Genomic DNA, 22,214 nt, shown 5'->3' on the forward strand with positions numbered 1-22,214 from the left:
AGGATCTCATCTTTTCCACTGCAATCAAAATAAATCTGGCGAAATGTTTTATCTTCTAACTATTTGTTATATGTCTTCAATGCAACAAGATTTCAAAATTTTTCAAAAATTTTTTTGGATATTTTCCTAATATTGGATCCTCTTGAAATCTTATCACATTATCCTGATATTGATATCTCCCATTGGCTTTGTGAACTTTTTCAAGGGATCATGGATAAAGTTTTCAGAGAAAGACTCATGGTTTAAATGGCTTCGACACTTCTCGCACTTTTCTGATTTTTTGGTTTTTGCCTGTATTTGTTGTTGTTTCCATAGTCATAAGACTTATTGATAACGTATGTTTGACAAGTATTGTTGTATTCCAATCAAGTCATAACTGAGCGTATTTACTGACTACCGTTGGAGGCTATTGAATTTAATGGCTGTTGAGACTTTAAAAATGATTTTTCGAGAAATTTTTTTTAACATCAACCGGTCTTAAGCATATTTTCGTGAACTGTATGCCAGTCTCTTAATCACCGGATCCCCTTCCGTTCTACTTGAACCAAAATTAATTTAGTTAGCCGTTTTATATTCCAGCTATTGGTGTTATGACTTCGATGCACGAGTTTTCATAATTTTTTGAAAAATTTATAGATAATTTTTTATAATTTTGGTTCCTTTTGGAATCCTAACCCATTATCCTAATATTGATAGTTTCATTGGCTTAGAGAAAATTTCAATTGATCATACATAAAGTTTTTACAGAAAAGCTCACGGTTTAAATGGCTTCGACACTTTCTTCTTACACTTTTCTACTTAATTTTTGAATTTTTGCCTGTTTTTGTTGTTGTTGTTTTCACAGTCAATGACTTATCGTGAAGTCTTATTGATGACTTACGAATGACAAACGTCTTTGTCGTCTCATCTAGGCATAACCTGGCGTATTTATTAGCTTCCTTTAAGAGCTATTGAATTTAATGGCGTTGTGACGCTAAGTGGATCATACATATAGTATTCAGAGAAAAGCTTATGCTTTAAAAGGCTTCGACACTTTCTTGCACTTTTCTACTTAATTTTTGGGTATTGCCTGTTTTTGTTGGTTTTCATAATCAATGTTTTACTGTAATGTCTTTTTGATGACTTATAAACAACAAACATTCTTTTTGTCTCCTCGAGGCCTAACATAGCGTATTTATTAGCTTTCGTTGAAAGCCATTGAATTTAATTGCGTTGATACTACGGTTTTCTCAAAAATTTCGTGGTTTTAATGTATTTTTTCATGTTTGCTGATTTATTGGAGTCAAATTGTTAAGAAGAAAAAGCCCATGGTCGTTACGAAATTAGATAAAAGTAGAAAAATTTTTACTGGAAAGTTCATTTTTTAATGGCTTCGACATATCTCTTGCTCATTTATTTTTAATTTGCTGTTTTTTATCATTCTTACGGTAGCCATAAAATGCTGACCGGTCTCATAAGCTTGTAATTGGCGATTGAATGGATGATTTTACCCGAAGCTTTCGGTTTATAGCGAATAGTGTTAAAGTGTAGGATACAAAACATTTTTTAATATTTTTCAGAATTTTTCTTTTTTTTTCAGTTTGTTGTTCTTTTCGTCAACTTGTAACTTATTCTCATCATTGAGAGTTCCAGTACAATTCCGTGTATTTTGTGAAAATTAACATGTTTACTGATATCATGACGTTTTTTATGTTTCGTTTGTTTGACCATATGCGTTTTCATAAAGTTATGTGAGTGGTGTATTTGTGTTTCTTTTTCTCTTCCTTTAGCACAATTGCGTAATAACAGATCCCAATGATTTTCAAATGTGGCCCGATTGAACTTATTTGTTCATTCAGCATGCTTTTAGTTGAATTAGTACATATAGAAAATGAAATAAAAGACGTAATATTCAGATAATAGCTAATGATTTTAATGACTTCACTAATTTGTTTTCGCAATGTTTGTAATTTGTTGATCGTATTTTTTTGAGCTTTTCTACATCTTTAGGCCGTTCCTATGGCTTATTCTAACCAAAGACAGGACCTATTGGTTTCATTCTGACTTTTTAACAAAATTATCAAGAATTTTTGCTAAAAGCTAATGATTTTTAATGATTTTGAATACTTTTGAAATTATTTGGTGTAACAAATCTTTATATTGATTTTTTAGTTTCGCATCAATATTTCTTCTTTTTGTTCACTTGTTGCCGGGTCTCATTACGATAAATCCCATCTGCTGTTTGAGTTAGGAAAACGAAAATCTGTGTCGTTAGGGTTTTGTCTCATTGTAATTTGACGTTGTTACTAAGTGCTTTTTAGATATTGAGTTTTGTTTTTGTTTTTGCTATCTTTTTGTTGTTTTTTTCTCGTAGTCTTTTTAATGGCAGATCTCGTTGTAAAGATCTTGTCGTTTGATTATCTCTTTGTCAAAAATGTTGGTCAAAAGACATTTAAGTCAAAAATGTAGATGAGCGCGGGTCGGAACATCGTGTGCAAACGCACATTAACGAGCAGCCTTGTTTGTTTTAAAATTGATCGCAGATGTTCAGTTTTGCATTTTTTCAATGATCTATTTCGACAAACCAGTTTTCCTAGCCTTTATATATGATTGTGGTTAACTTCAGTAACAATTGCTTGACCACCATTCTTTTATCAGTTTTGTAATGGAATCAACTTGCTTTTTTGAACGATTTAAATATTTGTTTCTGAGAATGGATTGGAATTTCTTGTATAGGAATTTCTTCTTCTGGACCTTACTATTTTCTCTAATCGTTTTGCCCATGGAGCGGTCCTATTTGATGCCAAATGTAAAACAGAAAAGAGTACAGCTGTAATTTACGCGAGAAAAATATCTACTTTTGTGCTCAAAGCCTCTCTTTGCAATTTGGAAGGCAGATTTAATATTTTAAACCATTTTTGTTGGTTGTTTGTGTGCTTTTTATGTTGGTTACTTGTGCTCTAGAATGTCAATTTTTCTTCAGTTTATCAATGTATTCAAATGCTTACAGTTTTTGCTCATATTGGATATCCCATTTCCAAAAAGAGTATGTAAATTTGTGGTTTTTATTTTTGAAATGTAAATGAGTGTTAACGCAATGTAGTACATGCAAATGTAGTAGTTGGCAAATGTAGTACATCAGTGTTAGTAGTTATCTAAGCTAAGCTGTAGATAGCTCAGAACGTCATTCTCAGAACTGCTGTCAATGCTTTTGATGTTTTGTCTCAGCATTTGATTCATTAACGCTAACAAGGAGGCTCGGTAATGTGCTCATCTACATTTTAACTTAATTGTCTACCAAATGAGGAAGAAATAAAAAAAATTAACATATCAACATATCGTTCAACAAACTACTAAAAGAATAAAACATTCTACTCTAGACGGCCTATGAGACCTGTGGCTACCATGTTATGACTACCAGAAAAGAGGGCAATAAAAATCAAATAGTTACAAATATCAGTTACGACCGAAACTCCTTGTCCATTTTTTGAAAACCACTAATAACCAAATCAAAATGGCATCAGATAAAATTTATACTCAGACGATTAACCGGTACTTTTTTGAACAAAATATGGGACTTTTCTTCAATGCGACTTGGCAACAAGTCGACTAGAAATGAGCAAAAGCGGCAAAAGTTTATTAAACCATTGGTTTTTTTCGAACTGATCAGAAACATTATGCATCAAATGAAATCAATGAGAGAGTCCTTTATACCTCAGTAGAGAGCGACTGAGGCCTTTCATTATCCAGGATATGTCATGCGACTACAAAAAGAAGGACAAATACAGGCAAAAACGAAAAATTTGCACGAAAAATTGTGCACGAAAACGATGTCCCCCCAATCAATTAAATATTGAGCTGATCACAAAAAAAACAATAAAAATCTTCCTTTGGATTTTTTGCAGGTGACAACATTTATAAGTGAAATGACGCCCATTATTGCGATACTGTGAAAAGAAAACAAAAACCTACAAAAAAGGGGCAAATTTGCGAAAATCACGAAAATTGATTTTATGAAAACTGGTTGTTCCAGGAAGAAAGACTATTTGAGGAAAACAAAACCGTTATGAAGAGCAAATTGTATTTCAAAAGATAAATGATGTGAATTGTATAAAGAGATGCTTAGCTACAATTTAACAGAAATAAAATTTGCAGATCTCTTTCTTTTATTAAAAACAAATATTTTAAAAATTTATAGCCAACAAAAGCTTTCGACTAAAAGAGTAGACAGTTTGTCTTGCAACTGCTCGGAAAACTAATTGCGACTGTTTTTAATGAGACTAAACAATAAGACTATAAAATAACATTAAATACAAGCTGAACTAATAAGTTATTAACCGCGAGATTATAACATATTTGTTTTCGTCTCCTTTGATCATCATAACATCTTTTTGTAAAACGACTATCACAAAATTACATCAAAAAGAACCACAAAAACTGAAAAGTATCTAAACTTCAGAAAATTCTTCTGAAACAAATTGACTAAGCCCTGAAGAAATCATTTAAAAAGTTTAAACAACAGAAAAATTATTGTTTGGTTCAACAAAACATTTAAAAGAGCTCTAATAATGATGCTAATTTACAAAAATGATACAACATAGTAAAATACGAAAAAAAACGCAAACCAGAACCAAAAGGGATAAGTTGAAGAATACTATTACTCTTTTTTTTTTTGAAATTTAATTCAAAAGTCAAAACAACCATTAGTTATTTGCCGATATCAGTTTTTTAAGTTCAATTGTTTATCTATAGTTGTCCACTGAGACCTTTAATTACACAATATTTGGCATATAGCAACAAAAATTAACAACAAATAAAGGGCAAAAATAAAACTCTACCAATTTCTGCAAGAGAACGGTGTCGCAGCCCTTGAAACCATAATTTATGAAAGCAAAAATTATGTTCAGTTTCAAATGTTGTAAGGTTTTTTTTCAGTTAGATTGTTATCTAATGCGACAATTTACAAAAGAAACAAAAACAACAGCAAAAATGGGCAATTCTGAACAAAAATCAGAAAATTTAGTATGAAATCTCGTAGAACCAAAAGCAAGAACATCTTCTCTTAAAACAATCGGACACAAAATTAATTTCTATTTTATAGGCAGGAAAGGTTGACCTGTAATTACTGAGAATAAGCAAAATGTTGACTAAAATAGTATAAAAAAATGACAAGTTCAAAAAATCACAGAAATTTCCTTAAAACAAATACATTCAATAACATAAGAGACATTAGGTAACAACCGAATGAAAAGAAAAGGTTAACTTGCACCTCTTGAGGCAGAAATTTAGATCTTTGAGTGGTTAAACTTAAAAATCAGGTTGCCAAAAGAATAACAATTGAAGGCAAAAGACAAGAATCCAGTCAAATTTTACTAAAACTCATCCTCAAAGCCATAAAAACCCTTTGGTTCTCTGAACACAAACTGTATCTACATTCGGCCTCAAATTTACGTAAATTGGAGCTGTCATTAACGGAGCCGTGAATAATAACTGTTGCCAGTAATTAACATTAAAAAAACAAAAGCAAAATATTTTGAAAGAAAGCAGCAGCAAAAAAAAAACCAAAAACTCTCTGATTCTACGAGTCCATCGAACCTTCTATCGAACCTCTCCCTGAGTTCTATGGAACCTCTCCCTAATTTTGTCGCACGCCCAGCAAACCGACCAAGTGTTCCAAGTGTTTGCGAACTAGACCAATTGTTGGGCGGAATTCTTCAAATATTGAAAAAAAAGATGCATTTTGTATAACTATCGAGTTAAATCTGCAAAAAACGGCAAAGTTTTAATTCCAGAAGCCCTTCATACGGCCCTTAATTGCAACTATCGCCCTTTTTGAGATTAGGAAGTCCGTGTTAAGTTTTCTAGGTCACTAAGTCTGGCAAACTTTAGCAAAGTGGACCAAAAATGCATATTTTGTCATTTTTGATGAAAAATTTTGAATTTTGAAAATTTTATCAAAAATTTTAGCCAGAAAAACTTCAATCAGACCATTCAGCAACGCTCTTCTATCTCTATTGGTAACAACAACAACACTCTGCCGTTAAAAATTTCAACTTATTTTGAATTATATTAGCGAAATTACGCCAAATTTTTGCAAAAATTACTGAAAATGTGAACAAAACAGTCGAATGTTGACAAATCTTTAAATCTCGATAACTCCTTGTAAAACAAGAATATCGAAAAAATATTTTTAATTTTGTAATCTACGCTGGAAGGTCTTTTTAATGATACCACTCACAATTCTCTACGATGAATATATCGGTCGGCCAAAAATGACTGAACAAAAAAAACCAGTTGAGTATATAGTTCCTCCCTCCCCACTAAAGTGGGGGTCGGAACAATAATATTCTATATAATTGCCAATTGATTATTTCTAAGTCCATTTTTGTTTCTTTTTTGTCCTTTGGCAGTTTTAGCAAGATTAACAATTGATGTTGCAGATATAAATTCGTTTTTGGATTGGTTCAACGCTTTTTGAAAAATGTGGTGATCATTTATCAATTCCTCGACACCAAATCTGAGCGAGCGGAGTAAGCCTGTTTTTTTGTCGCAATGAGATTTTCTTTTCATGAGTTTTATGTAAGGGTGATGCCCACTCCCCCCCCCCAAAAAAAACAGTGTATAATATAATCAGAGTGTTTAATTTAGTTGTCTCTTAGATTATGCAAAATGTCCTTCATTTGACGCTCGGTTATATCACTCTCAAGTTTTCAATTATTCTTTTATCTTTGTTTAATAATGGTATTGTATATCATTCGGATTCCGAAAGAGATTCATTTTCTCTTGTTTCTTGTAAGTTTGCATATTGGTGGTAGTTCGTTCACTATTTGTGCACCTGCTAGTGATTTTTTCCATTCCTTTTATGTGATTAAACATTTTACTATTTGACTTTGATGATTTTGTCTAAGCCCTCGCGCTACAAATTTTTATAGTTTGTAAAGGTGTAGTTCAAAAATTGATGCTATTTTGATGCTATTCAGAAATTGATGCTATTTTCTGACTTCTTAAGCTTCTAACTTCTTCAAACTTTCTTTTACGAAAGACAATTCTCAGAAAAATTAGCTGTTTTTGTTATGACTCAATTACTGTTTTATTTGCTACTCCGTAGATTAAAACGCCATACCGATAGAGCAGTTGTATGTACTGTTTATAAATCTTGTTTGATACTTTGAGTTGAGATCTTACATGGTAAAAACACTGATGAATAATCTATTACATTTGCTTTTCGCTGATCATTCGTATTCTTTCATGCTTAATTCGCAATCTAGCCAGAAACTCAAGAACTTTGCACATTTCTCAAAACTTTTTTCAAAACTTTCAAAGTAAACGGTGTCCTCAGTGTCTTACCTGCAGTTGAACATTACTTGTGTTTTCTCTTTGTTTTCAATGTTTATTATTTTTTCGTCCATTGACATTTTACTGAAATCTCATTCTAGTTCGACTTTATTATATTCTCCAAATACGTTGGTATGATCGCCAAATAGCTCAAAATTTTTTCAGGAGCGTCTGCTGAATCGTCGATATAGATTGTAAATAACAATGGTCCCTAAACTGAGCCCAGTTTTACACCACAGAGTTCATTTATTCAGATGAACAGTCGTTTCGAAGGGTCGTTGGGTATATTTTGTGTATTTTGGCACATTGGGTTTTTTGTCCTGACCACCTTTTTCTTGCTTGCGCGTTTTTGCTCCTCTCCGTTGTTCTTCTCCATTGTTTCAGTTTTGTCTGAAATTTTTCTTTTGTGGTGAATTTTTAACGCTTTTCATATTTATCTCATTCTTCAATTTGCATAAGTCACGTGGTTTTAGAAGTTTTGAAGTTCAAAAGTGTCGCGAGCAGCAGTTTAGAGAGTTTTTTGCTGATTTAAGTTGATTGCCCGCAATTTTGTTCATTTTCAGCGCCAATTTTCTATTTTTTATAATCTGTTAATGTTTGATTTATTAGGTATATTTAGTTAGCCGGCAAGCGGTTGCAAGCGTTTTTTTGATCTCATCGTAACTGTTTGCACTCCATAGGGTTCGAACTAGGTTAATAACAATCAAAGCTCTTCACAAAATTTATATCGAACTGCAAAATTTGACTGCAGAAAAAAGTTGACCAACTAAGTAAGATCGGAACAATTACTTTCAGCTTCTGAAACCACGTGACTTGCTCGAATGCAAACTTCTGCCTCAACTTTCAAAAAGGTTTTAAAAATTTACTCATAAGAACTCTATGTGGTTGCTCCATTTACAGTTTAAACGTGTGCGAACGGACTGACAATGATAGACACTTTTTGTGGATAAGACAGGGTAGTTGATTCTTGTGATATAATTTTTTTGAAATTATTTTTAATTTTCTGATAATTTGCGCTTTTTTAGTAAAGCAGGACCAAATCAATTGTTCAACTGAAACTGCCAATATTCTCAATATGTATGTTCTAACTTCTGTTTAGACAGTCTTTATAAACTAAGCTGAGGTCTAGTTTTACACCCAACGTCTAGCAAAAGTGTTGCGAATAGCAGTTTAGAGATTTTTGCTGATTTGAGTCGATTTCACGCAATTTTGTTCATTTTCAGCGCCAATTTTCTACTTTATATAATCTGTTAATGTTTGATTTATTAGCTATATTTAGTTAGCCGGCAAGCGGTAGCAACCGTATTTTTGATCTCATCGTGACTGCCTGCACTCCATAGGGTTCGAACTAGGCTAATAACAATGAAAGCTCTTTACAAAATTTGTATCGAACGGCAAAATTTGACTGCAGAAAAAAGTTGACCAACTAAGTAGGATCGGAACATTTACTTTCAGCTTCTAAAACCACGTGACTTGCTCGAATGCAAACTTCTGCCTCAACTTTCAAAAAGGTTTTAAAAATTTACTCATAAAAACTCTATGTGGTTGCTCCATTTACAGTTTAAACGTGTGCGAACGGACTGACAATGATAGACACTCTTTGTGGATAAGACAGGGTAGTTGATTCTTGTGATATCATTTTTTTGAAATTATTTTCAATTTTCTGATAATTTACGCTTTTTTATTAAAGCAGGATCAAATCAATTGTCCAACTGAAAGTGCCAATGTTCTCAATATGTATGTTCTAACTTCTGTTCAGACAATCTTTATAAACTAAGCTGAGGTCTAGTTTAACACCTAACGTCTAGCAAAAGTGTTGCGAATAGCAGTTTGAAGATTTTTTGCTGATTCGAGTCGATTTCACGCAATTTTGTTTATTTTCAGCGTCAATTTTCTACATTATATAATCTGTTAATGTTTGATTTATTATGTATATTTAGTTAGCCGGCAAGCGGTAGCAACCGTATTTTTGATCTCATCGTGACTGCCTGCACACCATAGGGTTCGAACTAGGTTAATAACAATGAAAGCTCTTTACAAAATTTATATCGAACGGCAAAATTTGACTGCAGAAAAAAGTTGACCAACTAAGTAGGATCGGAACAATTACTTTCAGCTTCTGAAACCACGTGACTTGCTCGAATGCAAACTTCTGCCTCAACTTTCAAAAAGATTTTAAAAATTTTCTCATAAAAACTATGTGGTTGCTCCATTTACAGTTTAAACGTGTGCGAACGGACTGACAATGATAGACACTCTTTTTGTGGATAAGACAGGGTAGTTGATTCTTGTGATATCATTTTTTTGAAATTATTTTTATTTTTCTGATAATTTACGCTTTTTCAGTAAAGCAGGACCAAATCAATTGTTCAACTGAAACTGCCAATATTCTCAATATGTTTGTTCTAACTTCTGTTCAGACAATCTTTATAAACTAAGCTGAGGTCTAGTTTAACACCTAACGTCTAGCAAAAGTGTTGCGAATAGCAGTTTAGAGATTTTTTGCTGATTTGAGTCGATTTACGCAATTTTGTTCATTTTCAGCGCCAATTTTCTACTTTATATAATCTGTTAATGTTTGATTTATTATGTATATTTAGTTAGCCGGCAAGCGGTAGCAACCGTATTTTCGATCTCATCTTGACTGTCTGCACTCCATAGGGTTCGAACTAGGTTAATAACAATGAAAGCTGTTTACAAAATTTATATTGAACGGCAAAATTTGACTGCAGAAAAAAGTTGACCAACTAAGTAGGATCGGAACAATTACTTTCAGCTTCTGAAACCACGTGACTTGCTCGAATGCAAACTTCTGCCTCAACTTTCAAAAAGGTTTTTAAAAATTTACTCATAAAAACTCTATGTTGTTGCTCCATTTACAGTTTAAACGTTTGCGAACGGACTGACAATGATAGACACTCTTTTTGTGGATAAGACAGGGTAGTTGATTCTTGTGATATCAATTTTTTGAAATTATTTTTAATTTTCTGATAATTTACGCTTTTTTAGTAAAGCAGGACCAAATCAATTGTTCAACTGAATCTGCCAATATTCTCAATATGTATGTTCTAACTTCTGTTCAGACAATCTTTATAAACTAAGCTGAGGGCTAGTTAAACACCTAACGTCTAGCAAAAGTGTTGCGAATAGCAGTTTAGAGATCTTTTTTGCTGATTTGAGTCGATTTCACGAATTTTTGTTCATTTTCAGCGCCAATTTTCTATTTAATATAATATAATAATGTTTGATTTAATAACGTATATTTAGTTAGCCGGCAAGTGGTAGCGACCGCATTTTTGATATCATCATTCCTCTCTTCAATCCATACGTTCCGAAATAGTTTGGGTGTTTTCTTATGGTCAGTCCGTCTGCAGACTTTTAAACTGTAAATTGAGCAAGCACATGTAGTTTTGAGTAAATAAACCTCTTTAAAAATTAAGTCTGAAATTTACATTCGAGCAAGTCACGTGGTTTTAGAAGTTGAAACTTATTGTTCCGATCCCACTTAGTGGTTCAACTTTTGTTTAGTCTGTTTTTGCCGTTCGATATATTTATTGTAAGCAGCTTTGTGTGTTATCGTCAGCAAGCTGGTCCACCGCAGAATATGCAATTGAATGTCGTCTTTTTCGAAGATTTATCGGGGTCTTAATTAAAGATTAGCTGGTTTTCACTATTTTTATTGTTCCGACCCCTCTTGAGGGGGGAGGAACTATATACTCAAATGGGTTTTTTTTTGTTCAGTCAATTTTGGCCGATCGATATATTCATCGTAGAGAGTTGAGACTGGTATCTTTAGAAAGCTTGTCCAGCGTAGATTATGGAATTAAAAAGATTTTTTTGACAGGGAGATATCGAGGTTTAAACTTTAGAGAAAATAGAGTGAATTCCGTTGATTTCATTCACCTTTTTTCGGAATTTTTTTACTAAAGTTTCGCCAATTTTGATAAAATTTTATAAACTTTTTCAAGAGAATGTTGTTGATTTTACGTTTAAAGACAAAATATATTGTCGGCTATTTTCATTGAATTTTTTTGTCACAAATTCCGGCTAAATGTTTCACAAAATTCAAGACTTTTCATCAAAAAAGCACGAAATAAGTTTCTTTTGTCCACTCTGATTAAATTAGCAGGAAGTGCACACCCAAACACCACTAACACAATCTTTGTAGACGACCGAAAAGGGGGCTAGTTCCACTTCAACTTCCGTTGAGAGTGCTGTGTAAATAAAACTTTATACAATGATTATCAAAAACGCAGCATTTATTTTTGATTTTTTAACTAACAAAATATCTATATCAATGACATTCCAAAAATAAAATATTCTTAATGGACAATCAGCATTAGCAGGACCAGTACTGTACCAATCTTGAACCGTTACAATCCGAAGATAATTGGGATTGTCGTCAGTCGGTTTTTTACAAAAAAAGGTCGATCTTTTTTATATTAATTAAATAATTTCAACATTTCAAGTCAAAGCTCACTAGTGATGGGTCCTATTGGCTTCCTAATTAGCTCGAAATTAATTTATCTAGTTGATTGCTTGAAAGCTTACGGTCGTTTTGACTTTTAAAATATTTGATTTTTAAATAAAAAATTTCTTTGAATTTTTCTCTTAATTTTGTCAACTTGTAGCTTAATGTCAGCAATCAAAGAGTAGCTTAGTGTCAGAATTCAAATATAGTCTCTATTGCGGTTTTACGCCTGAAGTTATGGTGTTCTGGATACTACTACTAGATACTACTTGATACTATTAGAGTTCACAATTTTTTTTAATTTTTAGATATTTGCCCATTTTTCATGTTTTCTAGTTTTGTGAAATTGTCACGTTATTGTCAGTTCATATATCACATTTTTGGCGTTCAAAATAACGCACAATTGATAATACTTAAATCCTTAAAGATATAGATTGTGGTTCTTTACCGCTTCGACAGTACTTTCTTGAAGAATTTGGTTGAATTTTTTAATTTTGTCTTTAACTGTCGTTTTTACTTGTCTTTTTAAACGTATTTAATTTCCCGTACAATGACCCGGTTTAATTGGCTTTTCCTGGAAGAGTAGATGAGCTGATGTTCAAATATTGGAAGATAGATAATACCTTTCATGACTTTGAAAACAATTGTTTTCCAAATGAAAAAAAAAACATTTCAACTTCGCAATTTTGTTCCTTTTATTGTCTGTTTGTTACCTGGTCTCGTTAATTAAAGGTTAAAGATGACATTATTGATGTCAAGGGAAGGTGTCAAAAGGGGTTGTTGTCACAAAATGTAATGTTTTAAAAGAATTCGTTATGACTTTACTGGCTTCCACACGGGTTTCTCACAAAAAAAGTAAATGAATTTTTGATTTTTGTCATATTTGACGTTCTTTTTGTTGACGTAAGACGTATTCTGGAGAAATGCAGGTCTCAAGGGCTTCCCTTGGAAGAATGGACGAACCTATTCAAATTTTTTCGTTTTGTAATTAATGGCTTTTATGTCTTTGGAAATAAATTTTTTTCGAAAAAAAAAGTATTACATAATTTTGCATTTTTTTCTTTTTTGTCAAATGTTGCTTATTTTCAATAATGAGCGGCCACATAATACATTATCGGTGTTCGATGAAGGTGCAATCAAACATATTTTGGGGGCCAAAGTATGGCTTTACGGCTTCCAAAGCATTTTCTGGCAAGTTTTAATTGATTTTTAGTTTGTTGTCTATTTGTTGTTCTTTTTGTAACTGCATAAAAAATTGAATACCAAGAATTATTAATTCCCTTCCATAGAAGCATTGGTAATTGTAAATCTATGGGATATTTTAGTTGATTCCTAATGGTGTTCATTAATTTGAAATTACTTTAAAGTTTTTTTTAAAAAAATTCAGCGAATTTTCTAACTTGAAAGTTTCTGTTCTTTTTTTGTCTAATTGTTACCAAGCTTTATTATGAACAGGTGAATAACCATTTTTTCGGGTGAATTACAAATTATTTTGTTTATTTTTCAGTTTTATCTGACGCTATTTTGACTTTGTTATTAAGTTTTGTTTTTTAAAACGGACATAAGTTTTTTTGATGTAAATAATGTTTGTTGTTGTTGTTTGGTTTTGCCGTTCGTCTTCGCTCGCTTTCTTAAAATGGGCATATCTCATCAATCTAATGCATCATTTTTTACTCCAGTGAGTTATTTGCTTTGGAGGCTATCTTTTCGTTCATACTCCAGTTTTTTTAAAAAATATTTGAATTTTTTGTGTTTTTGAATCTGTTCCTCATTTGGTAGACAATTATGCCAAAATTGTGGATGAGCGGGGTCGGAACCTTATGTGCGATCGCACATTACCGAGCCGCCTTGTTCGCTTTTAAAACTTTTTGCTTGACAAATTTTGTTTTAAGTTGCTAAAACAAACTGACATATGTTCAATGAAAATAATAATTCCTTTTTGTGGATAAGACAGGGTCGTTGATTCTTGTGATATCTTTTTTGAGCTTATTTGGCTAATTTTCTGATATTTTACGCTTTTTTAGTAAAGCAGCACCAAATCAATTGTTTAACTGAAACTGCCAATGTTCGCTATGTATTTCCTAACATCTGTTCAGACGATCTTTATAAACTAAACTGAGGGCTAGTTAAACACCTAACGTCTAGCAAAAGTGTTGCGAATAGCAGTTTAGAAAAATTTTTTTGCTGATTTAAGTCGATTTCACACAATTTTGTTCATTTAAGTCGATTTCACGCAATTTTGTCCAATTTTCTATTTTATATAATCTGTTAATGTTTGATTTAATTACGTATATTTGTTTAGCCGGCAAGCGGTGGCGACCGTGATTTTGATCTTATCGTGGCTGTCTACACTCCATAGGGTTGGAACTAGGTTGAGTGTCTTTCATTGTCAGTTTGTCCGCACACGTTAAACAGTAAATGGGGCAACCACATGTAGTTTTTATGAGTAAATTTTCAAAACTCTTTGAAAGCGAAGGCAGAAATTCGCATTTGGGCAGTTCATGATTTGCAATATTTTATTGCGGCAGTTCAAATTGCTCTTTTTTCTTTGATTTGGTTGCGAATGCCATTTAAGTTTATATTTGTGTTCGAATGAAGAGAAAACGCTATTGTTGGAATCGAATAGTTTGTGGCTATTGATTTTTATGACTTTGACACTTCTTGAATATCCGAGTTTCGCCTGACCTATGACTTATTTTTTTTTTATAAATTTGTGAGTTTTGCCGTAATTGTTGATTTTTTGTTGTCTCGACAAAATAGGTTGCAATCGTGTACATAAGTTTTCATCGGCACTTTGATATGACATTTTTGAATTGAATTAATGTCAGTCTACGCCTGTTGTCAGTTACTGAGAGGTCATTTTTTTCGTTGACATTTCGAGCATGTAAAAATTATCTCACCTTGGATTTTAGACCAATAACTGAAAGATCTTATCTAATTTCTAGAGGCTTTTGATCGATTTTCTTTAAAGGTTTTAGTTGTCATTAAACAATTTTTTGTCCTTGATGCATTGATTTAAAATTATTGAAATTAATTCCCTTATTCATTGATTTTTTGTCGTCTCAATAAAACAGGTTTCAGTTTGAAACATTACAGACCTCATTGGGTCTTAAGTGTTGTTTTTGCATTTCGTATGATGTTTTCAATTCATAGCAATTGTAGTTTATTACAAATGTTTATTTTTGAACAGTTTTATGACTTTTTTGAATCTTGACTTTGTTTTTCATATGCCTAGCGGTTTTCGTCGTTTTGTTGCTCAAAGGAAATAAAAGACGCTGCTTTTTAACAATGATTGTTATAAATTGGTTAAGGATTATGATACGTGGTTACGCAATCTCTCAACTTGAGCAGCATTTTGTTTTGAAGTTGTCCATTTGTGCCGTTTTCGTTGCTTTTTAAAACTTAAGTATCATTCAGTCCCTATAAGTATCATTCAGTGTCGGTCTCATGGGACGAAAACTGGTTGAAGATGTTGTTTTATGAACAGAACGATGACTCTAATATCTGCCGGCTAGAAATTAAACATTTGGGAATGTTTTATGTTTTTTGAGAACGCTTTTCTGCATTTCCTCAACAGGCTGGGGTTGGTTTTGATAATTTTAATATCACTTCATTTTGATATTACTAATAGTTTTAACACCATTATGTTTTATTACTTGTTGTGGCTGTCGCACAGAGCTGGAATTCGCGGGTAATTTTGGCAGTATATAGGCGCTTGTTGCCGTTTTTAACTGGTACCCTAATTGCATTTGTATCAAAATAAAAATAGATATATTAGTAGTTTGTGACTTGACTGCCTATCCACAACCTGCTTGTGGTGCGGCAACTTTTCTGCATCTACGCAATGGTGAGTAACATGCGGTCCCCGGGTTAGGGGGATCAGGAGGGGCATCGCCAACATCAGGAGAAAGGGGCAAGGAAAATTGATTATTCTGTGAAGTGTGGTTGTGTGGGACTGATGGCATTAAATCCAGCCATTTGGCTACCTCTATTCGTCTTTCCGACAGATCAATCACTTTCAGGTCTGTAGTGTTCGTACTGCAGTTGACAGTGTGGTTGACGTCATGTGGTGCTACATCACATTTGGGACAGCGGTTGTCAACATTGTCACAGATCCTACTGAAGTATATTCCTTGCGATTTAATTGCTTTTTTTTGTCAACATTGTCACAGATCCTACTGAAGTATATTCCTTGCGATTTAATTGCTTTTTTCTTTGTGATGTTTCACGCGGTCCCTATAATTATCATTCAGTGTCGGTCTCATGGGACGAAAACTGGTTTGAAGAGGTTGTTTCATGATCAGAACGATGACTCTAATATCTGCCGGCTAGAAATCGCTCTGCTAACATTTGTGTGAGCTTTGACAGGCAGATTTTCACCCTCCTTGTTTAAGTCATTGATGTCGGACATTTTTACACAGCCAGTAATTGTGCAAAGAGCAAGGTCTTGTTGCGTCTGCAGTTGGTTTCAATTTGTTTTGCTAATTGTGGAAGCCTGAATGGGAGCCCCGTAGTTAAGACGCTTCGACCATTACCTTTGTAAGTCGCTGAGTGTCTTTTTTGTGCAGCTCCAGTCGCTACCAGCGTTATTTTTCAGTATGTTATTGCGCTTTTGTAATTTCTCTTTGGTGCTTCTTACATGTTCTCAAAAATTGAGCATACTATCAAAGGTAACACCCAGTTCTTTCACTTTGAACTTTACTCGTATTGGTGAACTGTTGACAGTGAGGTGTTGGTCAAACTTGGCCTCCTTGCTCCATGTTGTGAACGCAGTTGCATTTGATTTTTCAGCTGATAAGCTTTCTTGATTCTAGCCAGTCGTGTAAGTATTTAGGTATGGAATTATCATGTCACGTAATTTTTCAACCTGTGGGTGAGATGTTAGTGATATCATTAGCGTAAGACGTGATAATTATCTTTTGGGAGTAGAGGCAGCTTGCTTACGCAGATTTTTAAGAACATTGGTGATAATACATCACCTTGGGGGACAACCTGTTTGACTTCTGTCTACTTCGGTTTTTGATTGTTATATTCTACGTAAGAAAACGTGCCATGTAAGTATGAAGCGACCCATCTTTTATTGCCATCCTTTAGTGGTGCTTCGAGTATTTCTCTTACTAGTAGGTTGGGATCAACCGTGTCGAGAGCGGCATTGAGGTCTAAGGCCACTATTAGAGTACGGTTGCAGTTGTTCTTTTGATTGAGGCCTTTTTGTAAATTGTTGTTAACAATATTGAGAGTGGTTGTTGTGGAATGCTCAGGTCTAAAGCCATGCTGATGTTCTCTTAGTGGATATTCTTTAATGTCACTTAATAAAAGTTTTCCTGTTAGTTTTGCAATGGGGGGAAGAGTGCAATTGGTCTGAAGCTTTTAGATTCGTCTACGGGTTTTCTGGCTTGCGTAGGGCTATAACCCGGCCAACTTTCCAGATGTTCGGGATTTTTGCACTGTTTACAGAAAGGTTTATGGAGTCATTGAGTAATCTCAGTGCTATGGGGCCTAGACGGTGTAAGTGATTGGCGCTAATCTATCTGGTCCCAGCGCCTTTGTTGTGTCTTATAGCTTCTTTCACTGTGTTACACTTAGACATTCTGCCCTCTATTTCCAGTTCACTTTTTGTTCTTAGTATTTCTTTTTTCCTAATTTTTCTTGGGGTGTCGAGTGTATTGTTGGTTAAACTTGTGTGCGCATTTCTTTAGATCATGGCGAGGAGTAGTTTTCTTAGCGTCAAAGTATATGGCTCAGTTTGCAGGTGGTTTAGCGTTACTTGACGAAAGTCCTTTTACTGAGCTCCAGAGTTTAGAGCAGTTACTTTTGTGAGTAAATGTTTGTACAAACTCGATGCACTCTTTGCGCTTTTGGCTTTAAACAATTTGTTTATTTCATAGTTTAGTTGCGTTATTTTGGGGTCCCCTGGACGTTTTCTTTGAATATCATCTCTCAGGAAGCTTTGCTGCTTCGCTGGGAAAATTGGCAACCAGTTTTGATTCTTCCTTGTGGGATATGCCTGCCTAACGCAGCATTTATGCCCCCCTTAAAGTCTTTTCCGTGTGGTAGACATTTGTTGGCCTTTGTTGTTTTGTCGTCGTAGTTCAATCTTGTCTTTAAAACTTGGTCAGTCAGCCTTGCGGAATTTGCTTAAAGTGCTTTGTGGCGTTGAGTGTGTATGATGAGGTCGCATCTTAAGGATAGTTTGATTTGTTGACGATCAAAGCTGTTATTACTGTAAAAGTGCTGGTATTCAGGTCATAAGTCATTTTGCTTTTGTGGGTTGAATTGTATATTCAGAATCTGTTTTTTGTTTCACAATTAGTTGTTTACTTGGTCGAATAGCTCTTTGCTTCTCGAGAAATTGTGTTAGCTTGATCTCTCTTCTTCATTCCTAGGTTCTCTCCTGTTAAATTTTTGTCCATGCTACTGAAGAAAGTTAACGCACTGGTATACATGTCTGTCCATAATAGAATCCATCAACTGTCCTGAAGAATTCAATACTCTTTTTATGTTGAAAGCCTATCTCTAATTCACATGTAGTCAATTAACCGAGAAAATGGATGAGTGAGTTCAAAGCATTATGTGCAAGGGCCCATTGTTTCTGCCTTTCGGGGCATTTGGAACTTTTCCTAGCTTCTAGAGACAATTTTGAGCTGTACTTTTTGCTCATTTCATTGTTCCGACCCTCTTGAGGTGGGCGGAACTATATACTCCAACAGGTTTTTTTTGCTCAGACAATTTTGACGATCGATATATTCATCGTAGAAATGTGAGGTGTCATTAAAAAGGCCGTCCAGCGCAGAATATGGAATTAAAAAGATTTTTTAAATTTTCTAGAGCAAGTTATCGTTGTAAACTAATTTTTGATCTTTGTCTATACTTGACGTTCTTTGTGTACACGTAAGACATGTTTTCAAAAATAAGTTCTCGAGCGCTTCCTTGGGACAAAAACGTACCTATTTAATTATCTCATTTTGTAGCTAATGGCTTTCATGACTTTGAAGTTAGTTGTTTTGGAAAAATTTAAAGTTATTTCTTAATTTTACCTCTTTCAATTTTTATGTCTACTTTTTACCCAGTCTCATTAATGAGAGGTCTCATATTACCTTTTTGCGTTTATCGAAAAAGGTTCAATCAAAGATTTTTGAGGGGTGAAATATGCCTTAGGGCGTCGACAGCTTTTTGCCGCAACTTCCAACTGAATTTTTGTTTGTCTTTTTGTTGTTCTTTTTGTAACAGCATAAAAAGTTGAATAGTGGCAGGTCTTATCGCCCCTCCTAGAGGCATTAGAAGCATAGAGGCATAGGTTTTTGTAAAACATTTAGATTGTTCCAGTTGATGTCTAATGGTTTTCATTACTTTTGAAATTATTTGTTTTTAAAAAGTTTAAGTTAATTTTTTAAAATTTTGCTGATTTTATTCTTTTGTCTAATTGTTACCAAGCCTTATTATGGACTGATCCTATATCTTTTCAAATAAATACAAGTCATTTTTTAGTTTCAGTTGTATCTGACGCTATTTTGACTTTGTTATTAAATTTGTTTTCAATGGGCATAAAGTTTTGGATGTAATCAATATTTGTTGTTGTTTTTTGATTTTGTATTTCGTCTAGCCTTGCCTTCTCAATAATGGCAGAACGCATCAGGCTAATGCGGCGTTTTTATTCCACTGGATTATTTGCGTTGGAGGCAATCTTCTTGTCCATACACCAATTTTTTTGAAAAATCCTTTAGTTTTTGGGTTGTTTTATCTGTTCCCCATTTGATAGCCAATTATGCCAAAAAAGTGATGAGCGGGGTCAAAACTTTATGTGCGAACGCACATTACCGAGCCTCCTTGTCCTTTTGATGCTCTTTGAATAGTTTTGTATTTCATATTCCAGTTTTAACACTCTGCTGGGACTTTTAAGAGTTGCGCTTGTTTTTTATGGTTGTTTTAGAGAACTTTTGATTTGATCGCTTTCAATTTCGAAGTGTTTTTGTTTGTCAAATTGGAGGAAATTTGTTTGAGCGCGTCCACTCTGGAGTGTTCCGACTATGTTTGCTGAAGATATGTTTGCGCGTTTTTTGGGGACTTCGAGTTTTTAAAATGGGAGCAACTGGTAGTGCCTTAAGGCATTGAGTTACAATGGTCCCTTAGCTAGTTTTACCGGACTTATGTCTTATGAGTTATCTGAGATATATGGAGAAAGTGCGGTGTAACAAGGGCTTTTATCGATGTTATTGATACAAAAAATTGCAATTGCATAGTTTTTGTGATTATACGAAATTGGAAGAAGTTAACGAAGGAAGGTCTCGGCTAAATTTCACTTCATATTCACTCTTTTCAGCGTCGGCTTTGACAATACCATTTTATTGCCAAATACGAGATTGTGTTATTTTTGAAGGTTATTTAGCCTGAATGCTTGTTTTGGTGGCAAGAATCTGTTTTCAAGGAAAATAATGCACAAACTTTGAAACATTTTAGTTTTTATGTTTGCATTTCTCGAAGCGTTGTTGCTTTCAATACCTTAATAGCTATATCCTGACAAATTTCAGGCGAATTTTTTGTGCATGACTGGCGGGGAGTTGGTTATGAAGTAGCCAGTTTAAGGCTAACCTCGGCTATATAGTGGGATCCGGGCCAAATTGTGAGTGATGGCGGATGCCTCAAAAATTACCCCTCGCACTATGATGTTTTGAATAGTTTCTGTAAAATGATCAATTTGAGGCTGGCAAAGAGAACTGCACATTGACTTAATCCCGCAGGTGTGTAACAATTTATCCCATCATCTTTCTTTAACGAGCATTCACAAAAGTTTGTCTGTTTTGAAGAAAAAGTATCAGACAAAAGGTATGCTGTTTGAAAAACTTCCTAAAAGATCAACACACGCATAATAATTTCAGAGCAATTAAATTGGCCAAAAATGTCTAGTTTCAGAAAGGTATTAATCTTTGTTTATCTTTGTTTCTTAGTTATCTGAAGGGGATTGTATCTGCTCAGTTTTTAAGCTTTTGACCACCTAACAATTGAAACATAGGGCATTAAAAAGGTTGAATAAGAGTTCTCGAATTTGTTTTATTTTTAATTTTTGTGTATTATGTTATTATGTCTTCCGTTAGTTTCTGCTTAAGTGACCCAAGTTTTTGTTCTGATAGTTCAAAAGTATGGGTTCAAAACTTTTTTATGGGGCGGTGGGAATTTCGTCGAGATGCTTTTTTTCTAAATAGTTTAGGAGTTTGTTCTATTTTTCTTTTCTCTTACATTTTTCTCAGTAAGTCGTGTTTTTCCTTAGCATGTCTTTCAATCAAACAAAAATTCGGCTTTCTTTAACAAATTTCTCGTTCTCCTAAGATTTTGCTTGAAATCTTCAGCCGTGAATTCTGCAGGCTAATTCTTCGCGCAGCTGTTGTGAGAGAGTTGTTTTTAATAATAATAAATTTCACCAAACCTGCTTTCAATTTTTGCGAGTCCTTAATGGGTTTCAAATTTGATTTCTCTCAAACACTGTGAATTCCTACGTGTATGATTTGTACTTAAAATCCTTCTTAGCAAAATGAAATAGATTTTGTCTGAATCCTCTTTTGAGTTTGGGAGGAGTTGAATATCGACTACTGTTGGGAAAATGACGCACCAGTGACATTGAATTGTTGTAGCTGTTACTCTGTAGAAAACTCGGTAACTCGGCGATTGCATTCTTTTGAGCCTAAAAATTTTTTCTCGTTAGATCGTGTTCTGGTATGACTATTTCACACCTCCCGAAATTGCTCTGCACGAAGTGAAAGTTTACTGCCATAATTTCGTTTAAGATCAAGATCCATGAAGGCAAGTTGATTTTAGATTGGGATTAAATTTATTGATCGAAGGCAATCATTGTATTCATTATCAGTAAAATGTCTGCTTGAACGTACCCATTTGAGACTTTTTTCTGAATCTTTTCCATTTGCCTGAGGATAATAATCCTCGAATACCAAATGTTTGACCAACAAACAAGACTGATATGTTATAACTTTTTCATAGAACCTATCTCTTAAGATGTAAAAGCTTCTGATTACCTTTATGTAGAATAGTACTCAAGTAATAATACCTCCATAAACTTATGAAAAATATATGCCCAGGTCTTTGAAGTGTTTTTCCGGTGAGATGGTTTTATTGGTAGCAAGAAAAATTTTCGTTTTAATTTTTTAGCGAGGAAAATAGCAAGCTTTCAAACTTGTCGAAATCCATCTTTAAACTATTCTCCTTGCTCCAAACAATAGCGTTTTCAATATCTTCTTCGTTTTTATTGACCACAGCGCTGATGATTTTTGTTTCATCCGAATATGAATGGCACTAATTGACAAATATTTAGGATAGGTTGAGCCTTGAGGGCCCTTGCTGGTGATTGGTGGAACTGTGATTGTTCTCAAGATAGCACAACTCGCTGCTTTTTGTCAGTCAAGAAAGCATCATCAAACCA

This window comes from Convolutriloba macropyga, chromosome 10 (genome assembly GCF_964194025.1).
Source record: "Convolutriloba macropyga chromosome 10, txConMacr16.3, whole genome shotgun sequence".
NCBI classification, from domain to species: domain Eukaryota; kingdom Metazoa; phylum Xenacoelomorpha; order Acoela; family Convolutidae; genus Convolutriloba; species Convolutriloba macropyga.